Below are 12162 nucleotides of genomic sequence, written 5' to 3' on the forward strand. Positions count from 1 at the left end.
ATTAGTTAATAAAAGTATGTTGTTTTAAAATGCTAAATTTGTGACAATTTGTTTTGCAGCAATAAAAAACTAATAAATGCAACATGTACTCTTTCCTGTCCAGCTTCTTTCATTTAGTAGTTTATTTGTGAGAATTATCCTTGTTGTGAGTAGCAATAGTTTATTCATTTTTGTTACTTTATAGTATTCCACTGTATGAATAGCAATATGCTTCATATTATTTATCCGTTCTACTGTTGTTTCAAGTTTCACCTATTACAGATAGTATATGAACTTTCCTGTACACGTCTTTCATTGCATATACACTGCTGGGTAGGAGTGGAATTGCATTTATAGTGTATGTACATGTTTACCACTAAAAGACACTGACAGTTTCCCAAAGCGGTTGTACAAATTACAAGCCCAAAATCAGAGTGAAAGTTTCGATTACTCCATATCTTCACTGGTAATTGATATTGATCTTGTAATTTTTTTTGTTTGTTTGGTTTTTCAAAGTTTAGATGTCCTGGTGGGTGTGCCAAAGGATCTCACGGCAATGCTCCTTCGGACATTGTGAACCATCTTCTCCTTTGTCTTTTGTTTGGATCTAACTACTAAGTTTATTTCAAATTGTGCCGTTGACCTCTCTTTAGGACAGCTAACAACAGAAAGTAGGGATTTGACTTTTTGGCAAAGTACAGAAAAATTATTCTTTTTAAAGATTAACAGATAGCTATAATTACAAGGAAAAAGACAGAACCTGATTTAATTACATAAATTGTTTTTTACCCCCAACCACTTCTCCAGAGGCGCTCTTGAGCTTTGCAGTTCACCCTTAGTTCTAACTCCTACACAGAGTATAAGATAGCCGTTATGCACAGACTTTAAAGCAATTTTAATTCCATCTTAATATTTACTTGTCGGAATTGAAGTGGTAAGTGAAATACAATTTTTGTTACTACAATCTTTGAACATTTTTTCCTTATGCAATAGTTGATTCCAAATAAAAAAAAATTCTAAAACAATGAACTCTAAAAGAATGCAATATTCTAATTTTCATTTAATTGATAATAGAAACACTACAATATTCATAAAATCATGCTGTTCTTTATAAGAAAGATATCTTCATTTTCAAAAATATCTTTCTCCTAGCTTTTTCTTTACTTCATGATAAGAAAGACTTACTTCATTAAAAGGAGGACATATCTAACATAAATCATATGATAATAATCCATGAGATAGAAATATAGAAATAACATAAGTGCCCTCATGTGCCCACTATAGACCTCATAAATCTATATGTATGCCTTATTTGAAGCAGATTTCATGTATGATAAATGTTATGATTTTTTTAAAAAGATTTACTGTTGGATCCCCTACATAGCAAGTTTCCTAGGGGTTTAAAAACTATTCCATTTACACAATAGTAGTTAATACATTTTTCAGGTACTCAGCTAGAGTATAAGGAAACATAAGCTTGTCATATACATTTAGAAACAAATCATAAAATTTTATTTCCATAAAGGATTTTAGGTCTACAAAAGAGTATAAAATAACATAATAAATACCAGCACGTGCATCATTCACTTTTGACAAGGATGCCCACCACTCTTATTTAATATAGTACTGGAAATTTTAGCTACAGCAGTTAAGCAAGAGAAAAAATAGAGGGCATCCAAATAGGATAAGAGGAAGTCAAATTGTCCCTGTTTGTTGATATCATGTTCTTATATATAAAAACCTAAAGACTCCACCAAAAAAACTATGACAAGTGATACATGAATTCAGTAAAGTAGTAGGATACAAAATCAACATACAAAAATCAGTAGTGTTTCCATATACCAATAATGACCTAACTGAAAACAAAATCAAAAACGTAATCTCATTTACAGTAGCTACCAAATAAATAAATAAATAATAAAATACCTAGAAATAAATTTAACCAAGGAGGTGACAGATTTCTACAATGAAAACTATGAATCACTGATGAAAGAAATTAAAGATAGCACCCAAAAAATGGAAAGATATTCCATGTTCATGGATTAGAAGAATTAATATAATCAAATGAACATACTACCCAAAGTGATCTACAGATTCAGTGCAATCCCCATCAAAATACCAACAATATTGTTCACAGAAATAGAAAAACAAAAAATCCTAAAATGCATATGTAACCACAAAAGACATCAAATAGTCAAAGCAATCCCAAGCAAAAAAAAAACAAAAAACAAAAACAAAGCTGAGGCATTACACTACCTGACTTCAAAATATACTACAAAGCTATAATAATCAAAACAGCATGGTGCTGGGCATAAAAACAGAAACAGACCTATGGAACAGAACAGAGGACACAGAAATAAATCCACGTATCTACAGCCAATTTTTGGCAAAGGCACCAAGAACATACATTGGGAAAAAGACAGCCTCTTCAACAAATGGTGCTGGGAAAACTGGAAACCCATATGCAGAAGACAGAAACTAGACCCCTATCTCTCACTATATACAAAAATCAAATCAAATGTATTAAGGACTTAATTGTAAGACCTGAAAGTATAAAACTGTTAGAATAAAACATCATAGAAACACTATAAGACACTGGTCAGAGCAAACAATTTATGGAGAAGACTTCTAAAGCACAGGCAACATAAACAAAAATACAGAAATGGGATCACATCATACTAAAAAGCTTATGCACAGCAAAAGAAACAATCAACAGAGCAAAGAGGCAACCAGCATCTGACAAGAAATTAATATCCAGAATATTCAAAGAACTTAAAAAACTCAACAGCAAAAAAGCCCAAATAATTCTATTAAAACATGAGAAAATAACTAGAATAGACATTTCTCAGAAGAAGACATACAAATGGCCAACAGGTATTTGAAAAATACTCAAGATCAGTAATCACCAGAAAAATGCAAATCGAAAGCACAATGAGATATTATCTCACACCAGTTAGAATAGCTATTATCAAAAAGACATAAAATAACAAATGCTGGTGAGTATGCAGAGAAAAGGGAACTCTTTTATGCACTGTGGATAGGAATGTAAATTAGTACATCCATTACAGAAAACAGTATGGAGATGCATCAAAAAACTAAAAAGAGAATTACGGTATGATCCAGCATTCCCACTGCAGGGTATTTATTGAAAGATAAAGAAATTAGCATACCAAACAGATATCTGCACCCTTATGTTTACTGTAGCACTATTTACAATAGCCAAGATATGGAATTAACCTAGGTGTCCATCCACAGATGAATAGAATACAAAAATGTGGTGTACATACACAATGGAATACTAGTCAGCTGTAAAAAAGAACAGAATGAGATCCTTTCATTTCTGGCAACATGAATGAGCCTGGAAGACAGTATGTTAAGTGAAATAAGTCAGGCACAGAAAGATAAACAATACATGTTCTCACTCATATGTACAAGTTAAAAAGTTAATGAGTTGAACTTTTAGAAGTAGAGAGCAGAACTGTGGTTATTAGAAGCTGGAGGGGAGTAGGAGGGGTAGGGGGAGTGTGGTTAATGGGCAAAAAATTACAGCTAGATAGGAAAAATAAGTTCTAGTGGTATACCGTGGTGCTAGGTATCTATAATTAACAATAATTTATTGTGTGTTCTCAAATGGCTGGAAGAGAAGAGCTTGAATATTCTCATCACAAAGAAATGATAAAATTTTGTGATGATAAATATGCTAATTACCTTGATTTGATCATCATAAATTGTATACATATGTTGAAATATAACTATGTGCCTATATATATGTATAATCAGTATGTGCCGATTAAAAAAATAAATGCCTTTTATAAAAAAAAAACAAATTTTAACATTTAGTCATATGTGATATAGAAGTGTTTGTCTAACAAATAAAACATTACAGATGTTTGCATTCTTCTCCTCTTCCAAAGAGAGAGCCTTTATCCTGAATTGGTTTACCTCATCCTCGAGAATTTTTAAAAATCTTGGATGCAGCTTCAAAATCATCTACTTCTTTTTAATTGCAGACATAATAAAAAAATTTAACGTTAATGGAGAATATAAAGATGGAAACTGAAATCATATCCAACCATCCCTGAGAGGTGGTAAGTCAACTTACCCAAAGTGTATTAGGAGAGAACTAGGAGAAAGAAGACCAGGATCTTGACCCCGCTCTTCCATAAACCAATCAGCAGTGTGATGAGGCAGAACACAAATGGTAGGCCAGCTCATGGAGGAATCATCCGGAAGTGTTTTCCTTGGCTAAAGTGTTTTAATACTTAAATTGTGAATGTCTTAAACTTAACTTTCCTTTACTGTTTACCATAAGCCTTAAGACTCTCTTTGTGTTACATTGAACCACTTTGAGTTTAATTTCTCCTAGTTTAAGTCCTTTTTGTTAGATAACTCCTGACCAAATTATTTAAACTCTGTTTACTTGAGTTTTCCTATCTATCTTGCGAATGAGTTGAACATGGTGACTTCTTCGATCACAATTTGTTGAAACCTTCTACAGGAGGTCCACGTTCTTTATCACCAGTAGATACTTAATATATGTTTGCTGAATTAATATATGTATATTTTTCCAAAATTTATGCTTCAAAAATAGGATGTTTTTGTTGAAGATGCTAAATTGCTTGCATTATGGATAGATAATTGATTTGAAAGCCAATGATTCATGGGTTGAAATGGTCTTTGGGGTAGCCCTAAACAGATCATAGAAGTTATGACTAAGTCTCTGTATATACACATGTGTGTTTGTGTGTGTGTGTGTGTGTGTGTGTGTGTGTGTGTGTCCTCAAATGCTTTCAATTACACGTACAAAATCAAGTTAGAAATCACTTTCTATTATATTTATTTTTGATAAACTATATGATAAATACATTTTCAGTGATATTTCTAGCATAAAGCACACTCTCTTTATATACTTAAGAGAAAATTCAGGGAATTTTGTAGTAAAGAAAAATATTTTACAATGAAAATAAACTTTCTCAAATTCACTGTTTTGTATGCTATAATGATTCCATAACATTTACTAATATGAAACTTATTTTTGTTCCCTTCCAAGTCTGTCATTAGACTCTAACAAAGTCTATTACTACAAGCTTCATTCAGATAATAAATTTCTGCCTTCCTTTTTCCCTGCTCAAAACGTCTCAATGCCCACCCACTCTGAATGCTATATGCTTTCATTCCCACCATATCCTTCTGCTAAGGAAGACATTCTCAAACTTCAGAGTATATTATAATTAAATGAGGTACTTGATGAAATACAGATTGCTGGGTCAGACCCCAGGAGTTTCTGATTCACTAGGTGTGGTGTCTGACTCCATTTCTTATGTTTCACTCAGGACACATTTCAAGCCTCACCACTCCTTTAACTCTTTCCGTCCCACGTCTGGGCAAGCTGATCAGAAAGCCTGAGTGTTCCTTTCTTTTGCACTGGTGGGAAGTTCAATCTAAGCAACTATTATTGCAGGCCTCACCCCCTAACTTCCATAAGAACCCAAGCCATTCTCCTTTTCCTGTTTCTCAAGACATTTTTGAACCAGCTCGAGGGTGTGCCCTGATCTCAGAAGGCCTAATTATGTGAGTTTTTAAATGTTCTTAGTATGTGTGTAGCATCATCCATCTTGACATCCAAGCAAAATTTTGGGTAGGGGCTCCACCCTATATCTTTAGATGATCGTGGAACCCAAGGATTTAATTTCTAGGAAGTTTACAAGTCATATGATGGTGTTGGTCAAAGGACCACATTTTAGAACCATTGTTCTAAGGAGTCACGCCCATCCCATTCCCAACTGATCCATTCACAAAATGCATCCAAATATCTCTTTTCTTAAAGAAATCTATTCTATCTCATTCTGTAATTATTTCCTTAGTAAACATTTTTTGTCCCTAAATAAAGTTCAATCTCCTTAGGAGCAGATACCATACATCAACTTTATATTTGCTTTAGCTCACAGCATAGTACTAGGTTCATAGAATTATTGACTCATTTTCTCATTCCATGTGTGAACTAAGGTTAGTGGAGAAAACGGAGATTTTAAAAATCAGATTCCCTATCCTCAAATGAGTATATATTCAAGAGATTTGGACGGAAAGAAAAAGTCTGGGTAGAAGGAAATAGAAAGGAAAATAGAACGAGACTTACATAAAAATTATAATCTAATCATTGTATTAGATATATCACAGCGACTTATTTAAGTTTTACTGAATTTTTGCATGGTAAGTACGTATTATTTTCAATTGGAAAATCAAGAGTTCATGAGGAAGATCCAGTAATTAAACCCAGATCTGCATTATTACAATGACATTTATTTGTTTTTAATGACACTCCATATTTTATTCCACATGATAGTCAGAGTACATTATGTTAGAACAACAGACTTTTTATATAGAGGTAAGGAAATCATTTTTATAAAATAGAAGATTTGTGGTAGAAAGCAGTGTAAAATAAGATTTTTTAAAATTTTCTTTATAAATTATTATAGATCCACAGAACGTGGCAAAAACAACACAGAGAGGTTCCATGTACTCTCTTTACTCAGTTTCTCCCAATAGTAGCATTTTATAGAACTACAACACAATAATCCAAGAAAATAACATTGGTACAATTCATGATCATTATTCAAGATTGCCCCAGTTTTACATGTACTCATTTGTGAGTATCTGTGTGTGTATGCGTGCATGTGTGTATGTGTGTGTAGTTCTATGCAATTTTGTCTCGTGTAGATTCATGTAACCACCACCACACTAAAACTGTTCCATCATCACAAAGAACTCCCTTATTTTAACTTCTATAGTTATACCCACTCCCAGAGTGTCTGTACCATTTGACATTTTCATCAGCAATGTATGAGAGTTCCAAATCCTCCCCAGCACTTGACATTGTCACAATTATACCTTACTAGTTTTTATAATGAGTAATGAAACTTCATTGAGGTTTTAATTTTCATTTTTCTAATCACTAATAATATTGAACATATTTCCATGTGCTTATCTGTCATGTGTTTATTCTCTTTGGTGAAGTATCTGATTATTTCTTCAGTCCATTTTCTATTTGAGTTGTTTACTTTCTTAATGGTAAGCTTTGACAATTCTTTAAATGTTCTGCATATGAGAGTGTTGTCCTATATGTTTTTTGCAGATATTTTTTTCCCTGTAGCTTATTTACTTAGCTTCTTCATAGGACCTCTGACAAAGTACAGGTTTTTAATTTGTATAAGTCCAATTTAATGATTTTCTTTTTCTTCTCTGGATCATGCTTTCTTTTTCACACGTAAGAACTCTTCACCAAGTTCCAGGTCTCAGAATTTTTTCTATATTTTCTTCTAAAAGTCTCGTAGCTTTACATTTTTCATATAAATCCATGATCCATTTTACATTATTTTTTCTATGTTGTTTGAGGCTTATGTTGAAGGTAACTTTATTTAGGCTAGGGACATCCAAATTAAGGCAGCAGCATTTGTTGAAAAGAGTAATCAGTTGACAATACTTGTGTGGGGTTATTTCTGTGTTCTCAATTTCATTCATTCATTTGTCTATCCTACTAATATCACATAGTCTTGATTACTACTGCTACACAGCAAGTCTTAAAATTGAGTAGGATGATTTCTCCCACAATTTTTCTCTTTCAAAACTGTTTTATCTATTCATTTTACAATAAGATTGTTTATGTCTACAGAAATCTTCCTATGATTTTGATAGGAATTGCATTAAAATTGATTATACATTAAATTAATCATATAGATCAATTTGGCGAGATTTGATGTCATTGTTATGTTGAGTCTTTCAATATATGAACACAGCATGTCTCTCCATTTATTTAGTATTTTTGTATGTCTTTCATAGTGAATTTGTAGTCATTAGCATACAGACCCTGTACATGTTTTCTTAAGATTATACATAAGTATTCCATTGGTGGCAGATTGGGGAGTGGGGTGATTGTATGATCTTGTGCAATGTAATCTTGCTAAACTCATTTATTAGTACTGGGATTTTTTTTTTTTTTTCTTCTTAGATTCCTTAGGATTTTCTGCTTAAACAATCATTCCATCTGCACATAAGAAATATTTTATTTCATCCTTTCTAATTGTATGCCTTTTATTTTCTTTTCTTGCCTTATTACACTGGCTAAGACTTCCAATACTATGTTAAGTAAAAATAGTATGAGCAAATATCCTTGACTATTTTTTTAATCTTAAGGAAAAACCCTCAATCTTTCACCATTAAGTATGGTGTAGCTGTGGGGTTTTGGCACATATACTTTATGAAGTTGAGGAAGTCCCTGTATTATTAGCTGACTGAAGGAAATAAGGTTTTGTCATAAAGTTGTGACCAAACAGTAGAGGGCATTAACTGATAAGTTATGGACTTTGAAGATAAATTAGGCAGAAAATTGAGAGCTGGTAAATGTTGTCAAGCAAGTAGCTAACGGATATGGCATATTGAAATGTGAAAGAACTAGATACAAGGAGGTCAAATTGAAGAACAGTTACAATAATCGAGGCATAAGCCTGAAAGGATCAAATTGTATATGAGTAGTAATACAAGAGGGAATCTAGATGGAAAATTTGAGTTACAAATGAAAATTCGGGCTTATAATTATTTGTGAAAAAAGCGTTCTTATTTTTTTTTTAGTGGGTAGCTCTAACCAAAGGTTTACTAATAATAGTTTTATGCTGTATATACATATCTATAATTAAATAATTTATTTATAATTGTTTTTAAGTAATCAAGTAAGATATTAGGGTGAACTACATGATTGAACTACATAAAATTGCCAATATCTATTTTTGACCTACAGTAGGTTAAAATGACAATTTTTTGCAGTTCAAGTGACAATTTTTTGTGGTTCAACCTAATTTTACAGATTCATAATCCCTTACCTAAAAACTTTGGTGTCAGATAGGTTTTATAATTCATACACACACACACACACACACACACACACACATATTTGTGAATATGTATGATCTGTGTATAGATAGATAAATAGTTTTTAGAAAAGAAATAATATATTTATATTGAATATTAATTACCACACACAGTGTAGTCTGGGGCAGCACCCTATGATTAAGCACATTAAAACTCTTTAAGAAAAACTTATTGATAAACACACTGAGTATAATAAAGTCATTAAATAGCCTCACTTCAATTCAGAACAGATTTTGCTATCAAATGTGTGACTTTTAAAATTTGCTTTTCAGAGCTCTTTATATTTCACAACTGCAGAAAAGGGTTTGTGGGCCTATATAAACTATTTCAGGTGCTATAAATATTTTATTTTAAAATGCACATATTTTGCACACATTTAAATATTTTAATAATTTATTTATATTTGACTTTTATAATAAAATAATATTTTTTGTTTCTTTTTCTTTGTGGTAGGGTAATTCAATGTTATTGCTTGGTTAAACAATTCAAAATCAGAAATCATGACCTACCACATCCTTAGAGAGAGATCTATTGTATCAGTGAGCAATGCAATATACACACTTGTAATTCAAAAGCACTGAGGCAAAAACTGTCAAAACAGTACTAAAATTGACAAGGATAGTTCATTAGTCCAGGAACTGATGCGTAATAAACCAGTTGGTGATCAGCTTAATAATTTAAATAAATTTGAACTTCATTAAAAAAAACTACACTTGCTGTTGCAATTAAATTTCAAATCACGTCTGGAAGAAATGTACATGCAATTGTGGGCATTCATCAAGAAGCTAAACCTATTGCCTATCAGAGCAAAATAATCAATAATCAAATTTAAAATATTATTGTTTTAATTGAAAATTTCCGCCTATGTTCTCAGTATTGACTTTTGAGACTTAACAGTGTCAATAAACCAATTTTTTGTTCATTAACACAGAATTAACTTATAAATGCTTCAACATTCTGAATGCTTAAATAAGACAGAAAAAAATTGTTTCACCTGTAGTTGGAAATATACTTCACTTCCTGGAGTTATTTCTCCTGACTTCTGAAATCCATTCATGCATGAAGAATAGTTTTATTATTTATACTTGACATTGCTATTCTAACAAGAAGGCTGTTCTAAAGTTTCTTACCTGGTAAAGATTCTGTAAAAAACCTTTATCTTATTTCTTTTTTAACATTATAATTATATGGTTGTGTGGGAATGGATGTACATATGTGAATGATATGTTATAATTTACTGGTACAGAAAATTTTACCTGGAGGTGGAATGTTAGAGTAACATAAAACCTAAAATGTGTGGAATTGTCTCAGAGGGTAGGCAGATGGTGGCAAAGAAATAAATTTGTAGCAAGGAAACTGAAAAGGTTCTTGGTAAAATCATTTCCTTCATTAATACAGAAGGTGAACCATGTTCCCACTAAGCCTATTACTTGTTCTAGAGGAATTTGTTGGCAACAGTTACAAAGATGGTATGTGATCATTGCTTTCAGTAAACCTACAAGGGGAGATGAAGTTGTGGAAGAATTAAATAATTTGGAGAGAAAGAATGAAGGGGAAATAGCCCAGTTAAGAAAAGATTTTTTTTGTTTGTTTGTTTGTTTTTTGCTTGCAGCCATTTTTATTTTCATTTTGCCACAAATTGGTCACCATTAAGCTGAGGAATAAGAAGATGTGTATGGCATAGAGATCAGTAAGAATAATTTTCACCAACAGTATTCACTCAAGAACCATGACAAAATGAAAAGTTTGGCTGAAATTATTTATAGAAGAGATTTGAAAGGAAAAACAAAAAACAAAAACAGAAACCAGCTAAGTTTCCAGAGGATTTTATTGTCAAAGAAAGCACAAGCCATACCTGCAAAAATGTTCTGAATTGCTGTATCTCTAAAGCAATCCCAGCTTCCAAAAATGCACCAGCAAAATGCAGACTTTGAAACCTATGGTTCTGGTGAGGCAATTTTGATCATAAAACTAGAACAATATTCTAGCAGAAGAAGGGACAACAAGATAGAGGGAACCAGAATATTTTGAGTTACCTATAAGGTAGGACTTATAGACTTTAGACCTACATCCAGGATCGTTCCATGGGAGAAAAATAATTTGTCTGTCCCAGTTCTTTTTAGGGTGATGGTCTTTTTATTACAGCTGCATAACATGCACCCTAGAAGGGCCAAATGAAATTGCCAGATTATAGTAAATACATTTAAGACCAGTCAATAGATTGATAAAGAAAAAGGGAGAAAGGTAGTTGACTAAAAACAAAAGAAGGGATGTCTACTCTGAACTAAAAGGGAATAAATTGGGCAGACCAATGCTTCCACAGATAAGCTAAAAATTAAAAATAATTAAATGAATGAATTAATAAGGCATTTGAGAATTATAGACTTGAAGAAACAAGGTCACAAAGTAGGCAGAACCTTTCTATTGTGATCTCTTCTGCTTCTGGGTGCCAGGCAAGAGGCTGAGAATCTGAGTCACTGATGATGGGGGACAATATCTTATGTTTAAAAACTAGCAGAGTTTCTGACAGTGTTGTTAATACAACAAACAAATAAATGTATACATCTAAAAATATCATATTTAAATTGTTGAAAAGCACCACAAAAGAACAGTCTCATCACATACCAAAGAAAAAAGATAAGAATTACAGCAGATTTCTTTTCAGAATCTCTGAAACTTAGAAGACACTGGAAAGGCATTATAAAGTGTCGAGAGATTAAAAACTGTCCATTCATAATTCTATACCCAGTGAAATAAGTTTCAAAATGAAGGAGAGGTCAACTTCTGGGAAGATGTCAAACTAGAGGTGGCCAGAGCATGTTCCTCCTGCAGAAGAAAATCAAAATGGGCCCACCACTACCACTGCCACAGTTGCCAGAGCCATTGTCCTCTCCAAGAACTGTCACCTATTGCAGAATAGCTCCAAACAGATCAGCATTCTTGTGGGTTGCCTGTCACTGCAGCCATGGACTCCACAGATGTGTGATGCAGCTGAAACTACTGCTGCCATGAATTAACCCCACTTCCACCAAGGACACTGCAAACACAAGGGAGGCAGATACAGCCACCAGTGCCCCTGCCACCCACAAGGTAACCCTGGGGCCACCAAGGACACTACAGACACCAGGAAAGCAGTTGCTGCTGCCACTGAGGATACTATAGCTTTGTGGAACTCCGCTGTGGACACTGCAGCCAAGCAAGCAGCTGCTGCAACCACCATTGCTGTAGTCACCACCACCAGCATCATCAGGCAGCCTCCAC

The sequence above is a fragment of the Cynocephalus volans genome, chromosome 8 (assembly GCF_027409185.1).
Source record: "Cynocephalus volans isolate mCynVol1 chromosome 8, mCynVol1.pri, whole genome shotgun sequence".
In the NCBI taxonomy this organism is placed as follows: domain Eukaryota; kingdom Metazoa; phylum Chordata; class Mammalia; order Dermoptera; family Cynocephalidae; genus Cynocephalus; species Cynocephalus volans.